The sequence below is a fragment of the Schistocerca nitens genome, chromosome 4 (genome assembly GCF_023898315.1).
Source record: "Schistocerca nitens isolate TAMUIC-IGC-003100 chromosome 4, iqSchNite1.1, whole genome shotgun sequence".
Taxonomy (NCBI): domain Eukaryota; kingdom Metazoa; phylum Arthropoda; class Insecta; order Orthoptera; family Acrididae; genus Schistocerca; species Schistocerca nitens.
In genome coordinates, this window is record NC_064617.1 from 578574987 (window position 1) to 578596785 (window position 21799).

The 21799-nt window shown below is 42.1% G+C and overlaps 1 protein-coding gene across 4 annotated transcripts in view; it reads left to right on the forward strand.

Annotated features, from left to right (window-relative positions):
• The window catches only part of LOC126251532 (organic cation transporter 1-like), a 186366-nt gene that overhangs the window by 106813 nt on the left and 57754 nt on the right, over nt 1-21799 (forward strand). The window lies entirely within an intron of this gene.

A 21799-nucleotide genomic window follows, 5' to 3' on the forward strand; every position in this document is an offset into this window, starting at 1 on the left:
AAATCTCCAGCTATTGTGAGATTGTCTGGTACGTGTGTCAGGACTGATATCGTAGTTTCCTTAGTACTAAATGATTTCCTTCCGTTCTTTGTAATTCTTAGTGCTTAGATGTTCCCTAAAAGGTGGTGTCATATTTGCATATAGGTTCCTTTCCCACTCTCATATATGAATAGGCCTGGTATCCCTGCTTTACATATTATTGCAATCCAATAATCACTAACAATATTTAGAACTGCCCCGTAGCCAGTTATATTGACTGTTTCTGCCGTGACAATTTTTTGTAAAAATCTATACATAAGCTCGACGGACTGAGTTTTAATGTCCGAGTGGAGATTTTGGATATTTATAGCCAGATTTAATAACTCTGATAATTTGACTAAAATATCTGCCATACATTCTGATCAGGATGGGTTGTCGTACTTGTGCCTTGGGTCACAAACTTCCATGAAGCCATGTGTATCTTGTGGCCCTGACAGTCCTGGACCATTTTCTGTCGTCATTTGCTCTAATACCCTGGTTTCAATCGATGCATTTCCTTCTAAAAAGTATTTTTTAATTATTAATCGTCGACTTCTCCTGGTGCGTTGTGTTTGGGCTATAGATTTTTGTGTCTCTGATTCAGTTTGCTTGCAAGCCTTTTTTAATGGGGGTTGGTTAGTGACTTCTGCTTCGTCATGTGATTCTCGACCTGTACGTCAAGGACGAGGATGTTCCGTAACTGTTTTTTGGCTTACTTTACAATATTGTCCAAAACTGTATAGTATAGTTTTATCGAGTACTTCCTTTCGGTGCGTGCTTACAAACTGTTTCGTTATTGGGGCTGTTGGAATACCTGTGCTGTATTTTATAATTTCACCTTCTGACGCCCACTTTTCCTAGTATGTGAAGTTTCCTTGTTTGTGTAGCAACAACAGTCCAAGTTTTTCCTCCGGTTTGATGTTCTAAAAACTATTAAAGTACGTCCGATAACTGAATTCTCCCGTCGTTCTACGAGGATAATCCCAAAAGTAAGGTCTCCTATTTTTTTGTAAGCACATAGACCTGTTTATTTCAATAGTGGCTTACATCAGTTTACAGCTTTACAGTTTCCAGCTTTACATTTAGCTATTTTTCGACATAACCATCATTTCTGTCGATGCATTTTTGTAGACGTTGTGGCAGATGCTGTATACCCATGTTATACCAGCTCGCCGCCATGCTGTTCAGAAAGTCATGGCCGGCCGGAGTGGCCGTGCGGTTCTAGGTGCTACAGTCTGGAGCCGAGCGACCGCCACGGTCGCAGGTTCGAATCCTGCCTCGGGCATGGATGTGTGTGATGTTCTTAGGTTGTTAGGTTTAAGTAGTTCTAAGTTCTATGCGACTGATGACCTCAGAAGTTAAGTCGCATAGTGCTCAGAGCCATTTGAACCAGAAAGTTATGAACTGGCGTGATTGTTGCTTGGTCTCAGGTGTAAAGCGGTATGCCCAGTATTCGTCAATCGTGATAATGTAGTCCAGAAAGTTGTCCTGTTCGGCTGCAAAGCGGTGAAGTCATGCGCGGAAAGCATCAACTCGTTGCCGCATGTGGTCTTCAGTCAGCATGCGTGGCACCCATTTTCCGGCAGTTCAATGTTTCCGTTAAAATTCTGTGAGTGGTGCTTCGCGAAACCTCAGGAACCAACGTGCAGAGATCATCCAGGGTGATTCTCCGATCTTCACGCATGCTTTGCTCAACCTTCAACACTGTCTCCTCAGAAATTGACGGTCTCCCGCTCCTTTGTTCGTCGTGAATTTCGGTCCGACCAGCTGCAAAATCTCTATACCATTTACGAACATTTTTTATATCCATTCACGACTCACCATACACTTTCGTCAACTGGTGATGGATTTCAATCGGCGCAGTGCCCTTTGCGTTCAAAAACCGAATAACTGCGCGCAATTCGCACTTGGCGGAAACATCCAACGGGAGCTCCATTCTCAACGGCTGAGCGCCTCAGCGCGGCGTGCGCATGTTTACACAGCGCGTGAAGCACTCTTCATAACAGTGTGACCAGCTGCCACACAGAGTTCTGTACTTATAAAAAAATAGGTGACCTTACTTTTGGGATTACCCTAGTATTAGCGTGTTCGTTGAAGGTTCTGACAGTCGTCAATCCCTGTAGTGAACGAGTTCTACACCTTTAGTATGTGTCATATGTAAGTTCTGAGGAGAAGGTCAGAACTGTGGGCATGTTGCTATGAAGTGATCACCGATGTAATCTGCACACGTCCTCAGCTGCCCATCTTGTTTTGCCCAGAGCTCCAAATCGTTGTGTACATTGTCTGAAGAACTTGTAACTTTTAGCTAGGTGAGCAAAAGCTGTGTTTGCTCGGCTTAAGGAAACCAAGCGAAGAACACGTTTGGTGTCACTGTCTCTAGCAGGCTGCTTGAATTTGTGAGTGTGACGACCTGATTGGGTAGTTTCGATGCTAATTAATTCGGAAACGGGGCAATGCATCCAATATCTTTATTAACAATTATTTGTCAGCACAATCTCCTCGTTAACACCCGTACAAGCTTTCCAGGCTGTTTCTGACCACGCTGTATATGCCCAATAGTCAAGTCTCTCCAACTCGGTTTTAACGTTCTTCATTCCGTTACCAGCAAGTAAATGTTAGTTTCCACTATACACCTGCAGAGCTATATCCTATTGAACTATCGCCAGCATTATGCTCTCAGCGTCAGTTTCAAAACTGATTTTATAGAAAGCGTATAATTTATAAAATGAAACCCATATAAATGAGACTTAATTCATTTAACAATTTGCTTGCATGTAAATTTTATTGCCTTCCGTTTTCAATATATGATCGACAACAATTTATCGTATATTAATTTAACATATACTGCATTCGCAAGAAAGTCAAGATGTAACCGTGTTAAATCTCTCTACATTAATACTATCGATTCAAATAACTACCAATCGATCTCCAAAAATTTGGACCCTGGATAACCATTCGTAAATGAAAACTCCAACGCATATTTCCGTTAACGGAACTCTTTCTGGGTAACTTTCTGTCCTCTCGGTTAACTAATAAACCGTGTTCCCTGAATTTGAAGTTGCCTTGTGTCTGACTACTTCAGAACAGTACGTGATAAGTTCTCGCGCGGAGTAAGCAGAGTAGCTTTACTACTGAGACGCTTTTGAAGGAGGACTGTGGCTTACCTTTAATAGGTAAGTTATACCAGTTGACATTAAAATCTGGAAACGAAATGAATGATGACCATGGAGATAAAATCAATGAAAATGCAATGACATGGAATCAGTCAAAAAGCTTTTGAACTACCTAACGTGCAATCTAATGAAATAGTTGTAAAAAATCGAAGTATGTGCTAGACCAGCACTCGAATGTAACAGCCTGTGCTGTCACTTGATCCACTGTGGTATCCTAGTAATCATCCAGGGTCAGCTTGAATTATTATTCCATTGGTCACGAACTTGAAATTGTATGTAACTGTTATTGTACAGTGTGCCCCGCACGATAGGGCTCTTGTTAAAAGTGTTATAAAAAATATCAACAAAAGAGGATATGAAACCAAATGTCTACATGAAATATCTTTATGCTTGAGAAAAGAATGAACATTACAAGAGTTGCTGGAAGTGATCTTCCTCTACTTTTATCCACTGTTAAAAACGACGCTGTGTATTTGTGGATGTTGCTGCTAGAGTATTGGATTTCACGGTGGATGTTGTAACGTAACTCGTCGGTGTGGCAAAATCTGCGAAATGTGGTAATAGTGACGTTCCGTGAGCTGTGTGTGGGTCTTGTGTTTTAGTGTAGCGTGGCTTACTATTCGTGTTGTTCTGTGCGACTTGCTTCTCCTGGTGATGTTTTATTCTCATGATGTTTCGATATTCTGCGGAGGAGCGCTTGTTTCCGGTGAAACAGTATTGGATAAGTGATTCCTATATTGTAGAGCGTTTCGGTGGTCGACGTAAACCATTGCCTTCAAGGCTTGGTGACAAAGTTGGAGACAAAGGGAACATCGTTAGATCAGCATAGTGTGTGTGGGGGGGGGGGGGGGGGGGAGGGGGGAGGCAGGAGGTGCCCTTGTTATCACAAGAAAAATGTGGGTGAGATGAAGATACGACTGCTGGCGTCACCCATGAAGTACCCTCGCTTTCTGTCGTAATAGTATGGCGTAATGCATAGTGCATGTCACAGAGTTGCTAAGAAAGCAGGCCTTCATCCCTACAAGTTTATAGCTGTTCATGAACTGATACACACTGATGATGATAAGCACTTAACATACTGCCACTGCTTTCAGTGATTTATTGCTAGAAGGTCAGTAATATTTCAGTACAGTGATGAAGCATGATTCAAATTGACACAATACGAGAACTCACAGAACAAACGTTTATGGAGTATGGACGACCAACATGCAGTCGTTGAAGAACCCCTTTCGTTTACGAAAGGTGGAGATGTATTGTGCATTATTACACAGCGCGTCATCATGCCAATTCTTTTTGACACTACTGTCGCCGGTGAACCGTGCCAGGATTGTATCGTGCATCTATAAACCAGCTGGATGATGATGAGGAACTAACATGTGGCAACATGCAACACTTCTAAAATGAATAGCCCTGTGATGGAATAATTTTTTCCTTACAGACTAATTTCCAAAAGGATTGTGGCCCCAAGGTCCCCTGATTTGATACCCCCCTCCTCAATTGTTTTCATTTGGGGTATCCTAACAGGTAACGTGTACAAGAGTAAACCATGCACCATCAACAGGTTACATTGGAACATTCGCTTTGATATCCAGGCATTGGCGCCCAGTAATCTGTCAGGAAAACATGCAGCACATTGTTGAACTGTGTATACTGGTGGGGAGAGGTCACTTCCACCTGTTGTTATGTTTCTACATGTCTTAACGATAAAGGTATGCCATGTACAAATTTAGTTACATATCCACTACTATTAACACTTTTGTGACACTTGTCCTGAGACCCCATGTTTATAGCACATAGTACCAGCATAGGAATAAATGCTTGTCAATAACAATAAGAAGTCTGGAGCACGAAATTCGCGAAATACTTAAAACTCTCATTTTAGTGTCCAATAAACCCACCAGCGAATTTAAAGCTTGTAGTATCTATTATAGCCATAAAGGATTGGCAGTGGCACTAAGATATATAGCGCATGAAATTCATAAAATACCGGGACTTAAATCTCTCAGATCTGTAGCTCTAAAACCAGAATATTTTATTTTATTTGTTTATTTTGCAATCCAGACTATATACCTAGTGGCTTTCTTACTCATTGGTCTACCATACAACCATAATGTTTATGTGTAGTGCCTTTTATTTCAGCCATGTCCAAAGAACAGAAGCGTTCCCATATACCCACCCAGGTTTGCGCGCGCGTGTGTGTGTGTGTGTGTGTGTGTGTGTCTGTGTCTGTGTCTGTGTCTGTGTCTGTGTGTCTGTGTGTATGTGTGTGTGTGCGCGTGACAGGTTCAAATCCTGCCTCGGGCATGGATGTGTGTGATGTCGTTAGGTTAGTTAGGTTTAAGTAGTTCTAAGTTCTAGGGGACTGATGACCTCAGAAGTTAAGTCCCATAGTGCTCAGAGCCATTTGTGCAGCCTGACAGCCAATAATGATACATTCAGTGCGGATGCATATTATGTCCGAAGTGTTGAGAATCAGGTGAAGCTGTGAACCATGTGGATAATGAACAGTGGACATTACATTTGTAGAATGTAACAAGCCGAGACTCTGAGCTGGACAGAAAGCATGCTCACATAGCTGAAGCGGTTAAGGCAGCCACTCACATAAGGCAGGAAGTCTATGTTCAAGCAAAAATCTGGCACAAATTATCACTTATCACCGCTGGATGCCCGATTTCGGCTGAGGTGTGAGTCTCTCTCTTACGTCATTCATAATGCTTCTTCCTTTGCTAGGTGTGCAATATGTTCAGTACATTTTATATACTCCATAACAGTGGTCATAAACTTCCCACCAGATGTAATGTATTTCAAGTTCTTTTTCAAATAAGTACCGTGCAGCTGTTTCCATTGCTGTTTCATTTCTTTTGTAGAGTGGAAACCACACAATACATTCACAGTTACGAAACTACTGACAATATACGTTGGAATTTCTTAAAATGTCATAATTTTGAGATATTAAATTTTTGCACTTTCTGTTCAATATTCTATAAATGAAACGCTCATCTTTCACAGTTGTAGCTCATACTTAATTCCTTATGTGAAATATAATCTTCCTCCTGACATACCTATGGATTCAGATGTTTTACACAGTTTTATTCATCGAATTTTCTATCTGTCGACTGGAATATATGTTTGTCTTATTTGTAAATTAAAATTATATCTTTAAATGTTATGTACTGTTTAATAATGTAATATGTCCGAATTACGTTTTAATTTATACATACAAATACAATTTAAGATCGTAATAAATGTTACGTGGTACAGAAATTTTGTTTCATCTGTCTCTTAGTTTTCTAATTATATTTTAAGCACCTTAACGTTACCTGGCTACTGCAGGGAAAGTTGGAAGATGAGAGACTTCGGAGGTCATTCAGTATTTTGTGATTTTTTACTTTCTAATCGTCAATATTTCACGCATAACATCTGTTAGTCTCGTGATATAACACGAACAGGACAAAAACCAGCATGGAAAAGTAGATGTCTTACAGCGGTAGCATTTTCCCTATGTACACAAAGAGAAACAATTTCTTCCTCACTAATGGCGCCTTTGTCCCGAGTGCAAGAATCTTTCCTTTCCCTAAAAGTCAATGTTGTCTTTCGTGTAGTGTACTCACCATGTATGGACTTAATAGTGTGACCTGAATGGTGCACTACAAATGGTTCAAATGGCTCTGAGCACTATGGAACTCAACTGCTGTGGTCATAAGTCCCCTAGAACTTAGAACTACTTAAACCTAACTAACCTAAGGACAGCACACAACACCCAGCCATCACGAGGCAGAGAAAATCCCTGACCCCGCCGGGAATCGAACCCGGGAACCCGGGCGTGGGAAGCGAGAACGCTACCGCACGACCACGAGATGCGGGCGGTGCACTACAGTAGCAATGGCCGCAGGCGAGTGCGGGATGTTGTCAGTACAATAATTCAACAGCGAACTCTGTAGTACTGAACAAACTCGTGCAGAAAGGGGCAAAGCAGATCATCTTACTGACAGTGTCAATGGTGTTTTAGGATATATGACTGGATAGTGGCACATATGCACGACAATCACACCGCTACCGACGTTAGATACTGGATGTTTTTGCAACGAAATTATTATTAGTCTTTCAGCCCTGTCAGGACGACATGGATGTGCCATACGAGACCGTCACATGGACCTGTCAACAAAAGTCAGTGGTTAGAGGCCTGGCAGGGCAGCAGCTCTATGCACTGAATATCACACGGACTTGGTGCCAAAGCGCAGATGGCCAGTCTAGGTCAACTCCAGCAGCACGTCCATACCCTGTCCATGGGGCAGTGGGTCACTCCCCATGCACACCAGCTACCTACTGTCATCACAGGATGGGCGTCTCGCCGCGAGATACAGCAACGTTGAGTACATATTGCTCATACAGAAACCACAGGGCTGGCTTTGTAACGAGTGTGCCCGCATTCAGTGGAGTCTCTGTATCTGCACTGCAGGGCATGCAAGCAGCTGGCCCAACAAAATTACGCGAACAGCTGTTCGACGAGACTATGCATCTAGCAGTGCAGATTATTCCACAAAAACTCATATCCTATTCTGAAGACAGGGCACACAATGTTACAAAAGTACACTGTTGATATTTAGGATTCTTCAAACAATTTTTTACTAAAATGGTCTTATGAATTGACGGAATTCACAGTAAATGAAGACTCTTCAAGTCACTTTTAGCCAATATGAGTTTCTGCTACAACACGACCAATTATCAGCCTGTACCATTAGCATACCAAGCAGTCGCTGTTTTCAGATTTGCTCAATAGTCTTATCACCCCATGTGCCCAGTCTGACAATCACCTACTGGTGCTTAATGCCAGTTTTACTGTTGGCCACCGCCTATAATGGATTAGTATTTTTTATTTACAACTTTACTGTGGGACATAGTAGCTTCCTGACTGTTTGAGGGCTACTCTATCGCCTGAGGATGCACATTTAACAATGCAAAATCAGTATTGTTCCCAATAAATGACTACTATACAGATAAAGTGGGCTGAAGAGTCTTCCTGTGAGTCCCATTAATTTGTAAGATCATTTTTAGTAGAAAAGCGTTTGAAGATTCTTAAATATTAACAATAAGTAACTGCCTTTCTTTGGAGTCTCATGGTGTGTATAAGGTGTACGCATTGTAACTTACTCGGAGCATACTGAGCCATGCCACAGTCAGTGCCTATAACCTGATACTCATGTCATCGATATGGTCATATTGCAAAGCACAGTAGAGAGTCTATGCGACTCAGGACATGACATAAAGACTAATTTGTGACGATCTTTTGGAGTCGTGATTTCTTGTTTTATAATTTGCAACGGCAGAGTAAGGGACACAAGGTGTGTTGGAGCGACAATCAGTACAAATGTTGTTAGAAATGGTAGTGCAGCTGACAGTAGATAATATGCAGCAAAATTGGCAGTTGACAGCTAGGGATGAAAAGTTACCATTACTTCAGGTACTACAGCACGAGGTGCACCCAGCTGCCACATGATTATTTGTTTCTTTTTAGCGTACCTTTAAACGTCAGATTAGATCGGTGGTTTTACTATAAATCAGTTGTTAAATTTAGGAAAACAGCGAATAATGGGAGAAGCGGGAATGTACAAAACGCATATGGAAACATCAAAAAATGCAAGCTACGAGCTATTGGTGAAGAGGCTTTTCTAAAGATAAAAAAAATAGGATAGTGTGAGGTATATTTCGTAGCAGTTCAGCACGACTGTGAAGAAGCATGGGAAAACAGGAAGATTTTGCGGATAGGACAAGGAAATGTAGTGAATGCACGTATTGAAAAAAGATATCTGAATGGTACGAAAATTTGCTGTTCAGCTTAAATAACGAAAAGTGTGAGAACATTCACATGAGTGCTAAAAGGAGTCCGTTAAATTTCCGTTACACGATAAATGTGTCTAATCTAAAGGCCTTAAATTCAATTAAATACCTAGGAATTACAGTTACCAACAACTTAAATTGAAAGGAACACACAGAAAATGTGTGCGTTTTATTCGCAGGACTCTTAGGAAATGTAACAGATCTATGAAGGAGGCTGCCTACACTACGTTTTTCCGTCCTCTTTTACAATAATGCTGCGCGGTGTGGGATCCTTACCAGATAGGACTCACAGAGTACATCGAAAAATTTCAAAGAAGAACAGCACGTTTTGTATTATCGCGACATATTGGAGAGAGTGTCACTGAAATGATACAGGATTTCGGCTGGACATCATTTAAAAAAAGGCGTTTTTCGTTGCGACGGAATCTTCTCACGAAATTCCAATCACCAACTCTCTCCTCCGTATGCGAAAATATTTTTTGACGGCGACCGACATAGGAAGAAACGATCACCTCGATAAAATAAGGGAAATCACAGCTCGTACGGAAAGATATAGGTGTTCAGTCTTTCCGCGCGCTATACGAGATGGGAATAATACAGAATTGTGAAGGTAGTTCAATGAACCCTCTGCCGGGCACTTACATGTGATTTGCAGAGTATCCATGTAGATGCAGATGTGTTGCAACAAACACAGCTTTTTACAAGAATGTGAACAAGGGGTACTTGATGCTTTTCTGATGGGATTGCAGTCAGGCATGTCCAAGAGGCAAAGAGGATGCATACCGGTGCACCATAGGATCTGCTTACTGCCATTACGTTAGCGATGGATACAGACCAGAAATGGCGTATTTTCTGGGAACATTCAGTGTTGCAGCTGTGGACACAAGGGGTATTTACAGAGGCAGTGTCATCAGCCACAGGGAAATAAAGGAAGTGGCAGGTATCAGAAGCAGAATTTTGGTAGTGGACGTAGGGGTTGTTCAAATGTGTGTGAAATCTTATGGGACTTAACTGCTAAGGTCATCAGTCCCTAAGCTTACACACTACTTAACATAAATTATCCTAAGGACAAACACACACACCCATGCCCGAGGGAGGACTCGAACCTCCGCCGGGACCGGCCGCACAGTCCATGACTGCAGCGCGTAGACCGCTCGGCTAATCCCGCGCGACCGGACGTAGGGGTGGACATGGAGATGATAAGCAGCTGTTGAAAATAAGGGGAACCCAAAGTCCACCTAAAGTGATTCCCATTAAAATTGGATGAAAGGAATACTTACGCAGAGGTGAAGTGTGCGTACATGGCTGTTATAAGAGTTAAAGAGTACAACTTTTAGTTGGACACAGGAGTACATGTTTTGGTTGCCAGTACAGACATAGTGGTTCAAAAGCAATGGACCACCCCATGCTGTAGGTTAAATGGTGTGAGGGATATTAAAGTGCGACTGCTGGGGTGAGTTAACGCAGTTTTTCCACGCTGGGGCGGGTCGGTTTAAACAGGATGTGGAGGTAGTACCATATGTAAGTGGTAACTACAGCATGATCCTGGGGTTAGGCTTTTTGTATCAGCATTTTGGTAAATGGTCATTTGGCAACGTACAGTAGAAATTTGTGGAATGACATTCCAGCTAGGAGAAGCTATTGTCAGTGTGGAACTGTTGGCGAGGAGCATCTAGCTAATTGTGCAAACCGGATGAACTGCATACAAATGCACTAAGGCTTGATTTACATGACTGTATCCCAGTTGTCACCGAGAAGTCGCTTGGGTGAATGTTGAGCCAGGTCTACCTTTGAATATGTTATGCTATATTTTGTACAGGCTGTGGAAGAGATCGATATTCTATATCAACAAGTTGTTGTCATAAGAGAAATGATGTTTGCATACAACAAACGTGTGATGGGAGAATGGTATACATAAGTGTAGCCAATTTTATGGAAGAAGTGAAGTTATGGAAGAAAATGTTAACAGCACTTTTGAAGATGAGGATGAGTGGTGCGTGAGGTGTGTGAACCACAAGCAACTGTAAGCCCCTCCTATGAGTGCATTACATAAGGAAATGGAGCATCTAAAGAGGGCAGAGAGAGAGAGAGAGAGGGAGAGAGAGAGAGAGAGAGAGAGAGAGAGAGAGAGAGAGAGAGAGAGGAGATGAAAGAAATGCTGTTCAAATTAGAGAATTTATTTTTACTTTGGGATCGATTGGCAGCTACACCCGTGGCTCAACACAAATCACCAACACAGAATGAAGCACCAGCGTATTGGAAATCATATTGCTTGCCTAGAGATTTGCAGCCGATATTGAAAGATTTTATTAACAAGCAGTTAACTGATGGGATAACAGAAGAGAGTAGTAATCAATGGGGTGTAAGAACTGTGGGCATACCTAAAAAGTCTATGGTGGGTCTATACAACAAGGGTTCCGCTGTGATTACTGTCACCTGAACTGCAAGGCCATAGAGCATGTACACCCCACCCCAACATTACTGAGACCATCGATAACTTGCGACAATGTCAGTATTTCGCGAACATGGATTTGAGGAGTGTTCACCATCAGTTCGAGATTGTTCCTGAGAACCGGCCAAAGGCAGAATTTTCTGTATCATGGGTAAATTATCAGCTCAAGATACTATTTGTATTGAAAAACACTTCTGAAACATTTCAGAGTGATTTGAGAGGTTCGAAAATGTGCCAGTGTCTTGTTTACTTAGATGATGACATCATATTCTCAAAACAAACATGGAGCAGCATAGACAATGCCTGAAGGAAGTGTTTCAGGGACTGATTGCAGCATGTTTGATGTTGAATACAGAGAAATGCCGTTCTACATTGTTACCTTCCCAGGAAAAAGTTTCGGATCGTCACTGACCACGCTGCTTTGAGGTGAGTTTTGGGACTGAAGGAACCATATACCAGGGGGAGGATATTGGCTGTAAGACTTAGTGAATTCGGCTATGAAGTAGTACACAAGCAAGGGAGAAGCAAGGGGACGAAGACGAAATAAGTATGAAAGTAGCAATGTTTGGAGTTCAGGTCATTGTCTTGCAGAGTGGCAGGTAGGATAGAATGCTAATAGTGACTGTAAACAGTACAGAATGCAATCACATTTACCGCATGTGACAATGTCTCGGGTTAGGAAACGAAGCTAGAGCTGTGGGTAGTTGTAGCAACAGCAGTGATTAAGGAGAGAATCTTAAAGGAAGCACATGCTCACGTGGTATCTGGTCACGGAGGGTGCATGGCCACTGACTGGAAGGTGATTGAGGGATACTTGTAGAGAGAAAGGAAACTGAATGTGAATCAATATGCGAGGAATTCCGTATAGTGTGCAAAGGTACAGTGTGCAAGTGATCAGAATTGAATCGTGTGTGTCATTGCAGAGGCTATTGGAAGCATCAAATCCATTTGAAATGCTTTGGATTGATGTATTAGAATCGTTGAAGAGTATGCCAGCAGGAAACTGATTCATATTAACGATAATAAATAATTTTAAGCGGTACGCAATGTTTGCTGTCCCAAACCAGTAGGCAATGACATTTGCACATGCAACTGGAAGCTGATGTTTGAAGTGCCAGGTATCACAGTGATGGACCAGGGTACGAAATTCATGTCGGACTTATTGAAGAACCTTTTTGGTAACTGCACATGAATAACTTAAGAGTTAGTCTTCTTCATCCATAAGCCAATGGTAGAACAGAACAGGTACATAGAACATACAGGAAAATATTGAGTTACTGTGTGAATGGACATCATAGTTACTGATGTATATATCTAAGGTACGTCGTTTAAGTATGTATAAAAAGAAACGAATACTGGGTTGTTCCTGTATGAGGTGGTGATGGGTCACAAAATGCCGGCACTATTCGATATGATAAAGGCAGTGAAAGGTAAAGATATAGAACTGGAATGCGGAATTTCGAACATAGCACAAGAAGTATGGAAACTAGTACAGAAAACGAATACAAAGGCGTCAGAGAAGCAGGAGGAATCGGTGAAACGTATGGCAAGTTTACTGCAGTTTAAAATAGCACAATTGGTGATGATATCTAGTCTTTACTCGCCGAGAGGGAAGACGAAGAACTTCATCACAAGATACCAAAAACCCTATCAGGTGATGGAGGCTACGTCACCTGTCAACATGGAGCTTCAGTTGCCACTGCGGTTGACAACCGTAGATGTTGGGCGTCTACAGTCTTTTTGGGGTAGCACAGAGTCGATTCCAGAAGTTTCAAGGATGGAAAAAAGACAAGAAACTGTGGTTGGGCCTATGAACGAAATACCATATTTCTTAAGATGAAGAGGATGAGGCTTGTTTCTTAAGGTTTTATTTTATTTATATATTTGTATATGTATAAAACTGTAGTGAATATGTTATGTTAGCGTAAAGATTTTTTTCTGATATTTTTGTTGTTTGTGAATGACCTTACTAGTGGCAGCAGCCTTCAGAGGGGGGCGATATTTGTCCCTGTCCTCAGGCTGCAATATGTTGAGGACAAGAATAGCAGTATTGCATTTTTCGCCTGAACAACTTTTTGGGGTTACAGAAAGCACGCCGGCCGAAGTGGCCGTGCGGTTAAAGGCGCTGCAGTCTGGAACCGCAAGACCGCTACGGTCGCAGGTTCGAATCCTGCCTCGGGCATGGATGTTTGTGATGTCCTTAGGTTAGTTAGGTTTAACTAGTTCTAAGTTCTAGGGGACTAATGACCTCAGCAGTTGAGTCCCATAGTGCTCAGAGCCATTTGAACCATTTGAACAGAAAGCACGGATTGAGCTACCATCAGAGTTAAGCATAATTATGACACCCAGTAAACGAAACCTGTGCTTATAATATCACATAGCTTTAGTAGAAGAGAAAACTGACCAAGCCTAGCTGTATATTCTAGTTCGATTCCCGGTTACAGGAAGGGATGCAAAGTTCAAGTATTACGCCATTCACACATACCCGGTGAAAAATTCGTACAGATGAGGATTCACGGGATTAATTTTGGAAGAGAGTAGCAGGCGTGCTATAATGAGAGAGAAGGGGTTACAACAATCTCAAAGGGGGTAGGTCATGTTCTGTCCGACCAGGGTAATACAAACAATTCAGAGCACATACGTAGTACAGTTGTTATCAGGCAGATAGAAGGGACTAGATTACGAAAGACATCGTGGAACTCACACTGTATTCCCAGCAAGCAAGCTTTTATTGGACTTACTCCTCCTGTGATAACAGATCAAACTGAACTTAAGGGAAGTGGGTTATTAGTTAATAGGATTACATGCGACGTAACAGGGGCAACATTCCATCTACTAGCCGTGATTACAGTAATCAACCCACCTGTATTGGACATATATAGCTTTGGAATTACTGCCTGCACCGAAAATAACATTTCTAAACCAAGTTCTTGAACACTACCTAATCCATTACCTGAACTGATTCATTGTCGTCCAGGAGTGCATTTCAGCCAAGCTGTTAATGCAGCACTTAGAGCAGTTCAGAGGAGGCCAAGGCGCACCATAGTGAATGTGAGTGCAGTAATACCAAGTATCACAGCGGTTCTTACTCTGCTGTGCGTAGCTTTTATCCTTTCGAGGCAGAGAGTCAGCCGTCAGTATAAAACACCATTAGTCCAGATTCCAATAAAATGGATTCCTAGGGTGTGAGAGAGAGTAACCTCATAGTAACTGTGGGGTTAAAAAGAAAGGAAGTGGTGATAAGCCGTGAAGGGTTAATTGCCAGAAGCGCAAAACAAGTGTGAAAGACTCGTAAGTAAAGTAGCAATAAATGGTATAGTAAATAAGATTGGCTGCAGTATCTAACTCATCTGGGCAAGCTCCAGTTGTTTTGGTTGTCAGTGTCTCTGTATTTTGTACTAACATGTAGTACAACATGAAACTACACTACTGGCCATTAAAATTGCTACACCACGAAGATGACGTGCTACAGACGCGAAATATAAAAGATAGGAAGAATATGCTGTGATATGCAAATGATCAGCTTTTCAGAGCATTCACACAAGGTTGCCGCCGGTGGCGACACCTACAACGTGCTGACATGAGGAAAGTTTCCAACCGATTTCTCATACACAAACAGAAGTTGACCGGCCTGGTGAAACGGTTGCCTGGTGAAACGTTGTTGTGATGCCTCGTGTGAGGAGGAGAAATGCGATCCCAACCGCCTTGTATCACTAGCAGTCGAGATGACAAGGATCTTATCCGCATGGCTGTAATGGATCGTGCAGCCATGTCTCGATCCCTGAGTCAACAAATGGGGACGTTTGCAAGACAACAACCATTTGCACGAACAGTTCGACGACGTTTGCAGAAGCATGAACTATCAGCTCGAAAAACCATGTCTGCGGTTACCCTTGACGCTGCATCACAGACAGGAGCGCCTGCGATGGTGTACTCAACGATGAACCTGGGTGCACGAATGGCAAAACGTCATTTTTTCGTATGAAACCACGTTCTGTTTACAGCATCACGATGGTCGCATCCGTGTTTGACGACATCGCGGTGAACGCACATTGGAATCGTGTATTCGTCATCGCCGTACTGGTGTATCACCTGGCGTGATGGTATGGGGTGCCACTGGTTACACGTCTCCGTCACCTCTTGTTAGCATTGACGGAACTTTGAACAGTGGACGTTACATTTCATATGTGTTACGACCCGTGGCTCTACCCTGCATTCGATCCCTGCGAAACCCTACATTTCATCAGGATAATGCACGACCGCATGTTGCAGGTCCTGTATGGGCCTTTCTGGATACAGCAAATGTTCGACTGCTGCCCTGGCCAGCACATTCTCCAGATCTCTCACCAACTGAAAACGTCTGGTCAATGGTGGCCGAGCAACTGGCTCGTCACAATACGCCATTCACTACTCTTGATGAACTGTGGTATCGTGTTGAAGCTGCATGGGCAGCTGTACCTGCACATGCCATCCAAGCTCTGTTTGACTCAATGCCCAGGCGTATCAAGGCCGTTATTACGGCCAGAGGTGGTTGTTCTGGGTACTGATTTCTCAGGATCTATGCACCCAAATTGCGTGAAAATGTAATCACATGTCAGTTCTAGTATAATATATCTGTCCAATGAATGCCCGTTTATCATCTGCATTTCTTCTTGGTGTAGCAATTTTAATGGCCAGTAGTGTAGTTTAAGGGTGATCTGAGAGACTAAGTCTTATTTATAGAGGTGGATGATGTGGCGTACCGACCGTATATAGGCATATTAGTGTGAGCCTGAGGGTGTTTTGCAGCACCGCTGGCAGCAAGCAATTGTGGGATGTTGTTTCTGTAATACTTCAACAAGGCCAACAGAATGTGGCGGGGCGAGGCAGCTTGCTGAAAGAGCAAACTCAGCAGTATTGCAAGCCAGATTATCACAGTGACAGCGGCAGCTGTGTTTTAGGATATGTGGCCGGCAGTGTCACATATGCACAACAAGCTCGCCACTGCCAAGTATAAGAGCTGAACATTTTTGTAACGAAATTATCCCTAGTCTCGCAGCCCTACCAGGATGATGAGGCCGTGTCGAATGAGCCTACATGGTCCAACCGACACAAGTCACTGATTCGCGGCAAAAGCGCTACAGCCCTACGCACTGTCCCCCCCCCCCCCCCCCCGGATTCCGTGCCGAGGCGTTAAAATCCAGCCCAGGTCAACTCCAGTAGCACGTCCCGCTTATGTTCAGGGGGCACCACTTTGCTCCCCGTGCACACAACCAGTCTGCTGCTATCGCAGGACTGGCGTCTATCGTGATGGTCATCCACCGCTGTGACGCACCTAGGTATTATTTATTTTTTTATTTATTTACTGCCAAATTATAGACCTGTTACCTAATGTTTAAAACAGGTCGTACATCTTACAATTTTCGTTTTTCATCTTTTTACAGTTTTCTTTCCTTTTTTTATCTACAACATTTACAAAGAATGGTTCAAAATAACAATAATTTGAGGTTGAAATATAAATAAAATTTTGTTGTTTTTAAGAAGAATATAAAAAGAAGATAGGATAGATGAGAGATATGTTAGTACCATCACCGAGTGTGACTGACGGTGAATACCTCGGAATGGTTTCATCGAGCCGTTGACCGCCAGTCACACACACACACACACACACACACACACACAAATGGTTATTAGTAGAGAAATAATGTTTCTTATCATATTTGTTACTAATCCTATGTATTAACTACATTAGGTGTGCATCCATGTACAGCATTTGGTGTTTTCTTGGCTAGATTGCCATCAATTTGCTTATTTACTATCACATCTCAGCTTCCTCCTCTTGTTCCTCCTCATTGTCACTATTTTCGCTGTCACTGTAGGTATCGCTGTCCACCCTCTGGAGATTGTTGTTACGCTGCACATAGGCATGTCTGTGATGTCGTGTCCGCATATACTCTTCATGTGTTGTTTTTGAAATACTGTTTGTCAGTGCGTTTAATTGTGCCCGTTACGCTAGTAGCTGCCTTTCTCTGGAGCCTGCCTAGGGGCGGGTAATGATATTGCGCCGTAAATGTTTGACCACGGTCTTTCGTCGTACTGTTCACTACAAAAAAATCCACCTACCTCAGTACGGCGTCTGATCACCAGCCCATTTCTCTTCATACGTAGATGCTGTTCAGACGACGTTAAAAGTAGCGTTGATGAAAACCGTTGTCGATACTCACGTTGCAAAGTCCGCGTAAACTATAGTAGCAAGCTATCCTGTAATATCTTATAACAGTTTTCGGGTGGAGGGCGATTGCTTCATCTCTTTAGTAAAAGGTCAAAATTCTGAAACTAGTGATTTTATTTTCTTAGTTTAACAAAAATCACCTGCCATCATCCCGAATTAACTAACAAAGACAACACACACAGCTAAGAAACACACAGAAAACACACACACAGACGCACACACACACACACACACACACACACACACACACACACACACACACACACACAAAGATAAAATGCAAATAAAATTCAAATTTGGCGCCGAACTCTCTGGTGAACAAATGAACACTGACTTGGCTGGGACACATAACAAACCACAATCACACTGTGTTCTGGTGTAGTGAAAAGCGTTTTACTACGTTATTTGTGGAAAATACTTGTTGTAGCTACGTATGCATCACAACATCTCAGCATGATGCGGAGAATGGAAGTGCTTGCCGCCGCTGCAGAATATATTGGGGCATCAAGGATTGCCCAGTCAGAATAAAAGTTGAAGCCATGCGGCTACGCCTTCAATAATAAAAATTGACATTAAAACAATAGCTTTTTGGTTGTCACGTTTTTCTGCTTTTAAATGATTTAAAAATACATTAGCTGTATGGTAGATTTTTTATTATTTTTTATTTTCTTTTTTCAATTTCTTTTTATTATTTATTTTTTATTTATTTATTTTTTATTTTTTTATTATTTATTTTTTCCCCATTTTTTCCATTCGCTCACACATTCACATAATATATACATTGTGCACACACATACATGTTACAGTTAACACATTCTCACACTCATTCATTCACCTTTTTTATATAAAATAATAATAATAAATAAATAAATAATAAATGCAATAAAATAGGATTAAAATGTAATTAAAATAAAATAAAATTAAGAATAAAATAAAATTAAATTAAATTAAAAATTAAAATGATTAAATTTGTTAAAATTATATAAAAATATATATACACAAGATGTGTAGTCTTGTTATTCGAGTAGGTCATCGGGCCATCTGGTGGAGGCCAGGTAGTGCACCCTGTGTCCAAGTTCTCGTACAAGTTGTTATCTGACTGTTGTGTGTTTTCGTAAAAGGTTTTGGCCGTGGTTCTGAATCGTTCTTTCAAATAGGGTACCCCTGCGAGTTGGTGAAGTTCATTCGTTGGGAACCGGTATGGCAGATGGAGTGCCCTGTTCAGTGCACGATTCTGAATTCTTTGTAGCCGTTGTATGTGGGTTGGAGCAGCATTGTCCCACACAACAGTGGCGGGAAGTGCTTGCCGCACGAAAACGTAAGTAAATACGAAAATAGGAGCGAAAACATTACGAAAAACTAAATTACACTCTAGAAGATAGGTTAACTCTCACAAAAGAAAAACTTTCTCATCAACATCGTTTGGTTGCAGATGACAAGCTACCTGTAATAATTAACACAAAAGTGGTCCAGAAATTCATGCTCACCAAATGTAAAGGTATTTACAAAAGGAAACGATCTGTTGTTTGAACTAAAAATGCAAATAATTTTATAATCATGTAACGAAAATGTTCACATTGCAGAACAAATAAAAACGAAAACCCACTGATAATGGCACAGTGGTGCCGAAACGTGTTTGGGTACTGAGGAAAACGGTATTTTGCGTAACTGGCGGAACTCAAACCCGAAAAATTTTAACCGCAAACATGGCCAATAAAAGAAGCCGCAAAGATGGATATTAACTAACAAGATTGCTGTTCTCAGTTCAGTCATGCAATACATTTCATACACAAAGCAGCCAGAAATACACTTAAGTCTGACCCGAATTATTACGTGTTCTAGAGTCAAATACTCCTCTACTATATATGAGTTTCATATTCAGTCTTTTTCAGTGGATTTCTATTAAAGAAACTGCTCGCCAAATATTCCATAAACGAATACGAAACATTCCGCGCGGAATTTTAACTAAGACCAAAAGTTCACACGTGGTTCTCTATCCAACAAAACAATCCAAAAGCTTCCAAACTTCACAAAACTGTCCGTAAATGCAACTGCTATTACGACCATACAGTCTGGAAGCGAGAAGCCAATTATTTCTTCATTTTAAGTGTTCAACATGACCTGCACGTCCGATAGCTGACTAGCGACTCCCCTTCAGTCAGCTTCTCTCCCAGTATAACTACCTAGCAGTGCGCGGGAACTGCTTAACTCTGATTGGTTGATCAAAATGACCACCCAATCCAAACGATCCTTCGAGATTATTATCGCGCCAAAACTGTCCTGCGCCAATCAGTAGTATGTCCCACATACACACTCACTCATTCTCATTCATTCCAGGACAGCCGGCCGGGGTGGCCGAGCGGTTCTAGGCGCTACAGTATGAAACCGCGCGACCGCTACAGTCGCCGGTTCGAATGCTGCCGGGCATGGATGTGTGTGATGTCCTTAGGTTAGTTAGGTTTAAGTAGTTCTAAGTTCTAGGGGACTAATGACCTCAGAAATTAAGTCCCATATTGCTCAGAGCCATTTGAACCATTTGAAACTGTTGTCTCCTTGTGCTGCTGTGCAGCTAGCAGCGCGTCGATTCGGAAGGCAAGATGGTTCAAATTACTTTGTTGGCAACCTTGAAAGTGAATTTTTGTGGTTTCCCATTTTCACTTTAGGCAAATACGGGGGTTGGTCCCTTACTACAGGCCACGAACAATTCCGAGTTCCTGTCTTTCCTGACAGACTCCAATGCCCTTAAAGATGCAGTCTCTCTGATTAAATGAAAAGAGCTGCACGAAAGGCGAGCTGAACATCTCTTCAGAGACTCCTTGCACTAAAAGCCACAAAATAAATAAATAATAATATAAATTCTCCTCATTTAGGCTCAGGCATTTGTCTGCTGGAACATTCTTCAAATGCAGAAAATTATATTTCTACATAACAAGATGTGCAAGACGCATTCTTACATGAGAAAATTTGGGAAAGTGTATGGTTGAATAATTCCAGGCGGGATTCGAACCTGCGACCGTAAGCGGTCGCGCGGTTCCAGACTGTAGCGCGTAGAACCGCTCGGCCACCCCGGCCGGCGACAAAAGTTTCTTCGTGGGCATCCTCACTAGGTATTGTGAGCGAATTCTCTGGCTAAGGACACTCACGTCAATGGAACTTGGGAGAGATCGGCGTTTATCCAGATTTCAATGTCGGGTATGCCTATGGAGATCTCGTACAAAATCCAACAATCTCCGTCTCAGACAGCTGTTGCACAAAATCTCCATATCCATACCCGACCTTGAAATGTGGATAAACCCCATCTCTCTGATGATTCACTGATGTCTTTAACCAGACAGTTCGCACACAATCCATAATGAACGTGCCAGTGAGGAGCCTGCCGTCTCCACGTCTCAGACTAACGTGACCACGACTTTATGCGCCTCTAGCTCCGGTTCGCAGTCCAGAATGGCGCCACCGTCAACGTTTACGTCACAAATGTGCCCCTCCACGCCACACATGTCTTATTTATTACTGGAATTGAAGCAACATCCTGAGGAAGCTTAAATTTTAACTATATTTTCAGACTGAAAGAGGTTTATTGTTGATTATATTTTCCAGCTGCATTATGTTCCAGGATGGTATAATAATTAACTAATTAATTGAGAAATGGATTTGATGCGTTAACCTTTAAACCTTCTTCTGTATTTCTCTGAACAATTGAGATTTTCAAGGTGAATCGAAGTTGATATTACAGAATTTTAGGGCTGTAGAGTGGACTTAGTAGATAACTCATCTGTCGGTACGCACACAGACTGAAAAGGGAACGTCGTCGTCAGTCCCTGTTGTATTTATGACATCACATAACACCTTCGTCCAATACAGCAACTGCTACGAGACACTGAAACGTTCGAAACTTGGAGGGCTGGCCGTGGTTCTCCAAGGACGCACCGCGCTCTCGACTTTGAAGACGACGTCCTTCGTCACTTAGAAGAGAACTCCAGGGCGAATATTCGAAACAGTGCTCTGCCATGTGCTCCTTCAGCACACAGGTCATTGCTCATTATCTCCACTGTGCGTATACCGTGAAGAGGTAGACTCGAAGGTGATCCGATCTTCAAACTTCTTTTA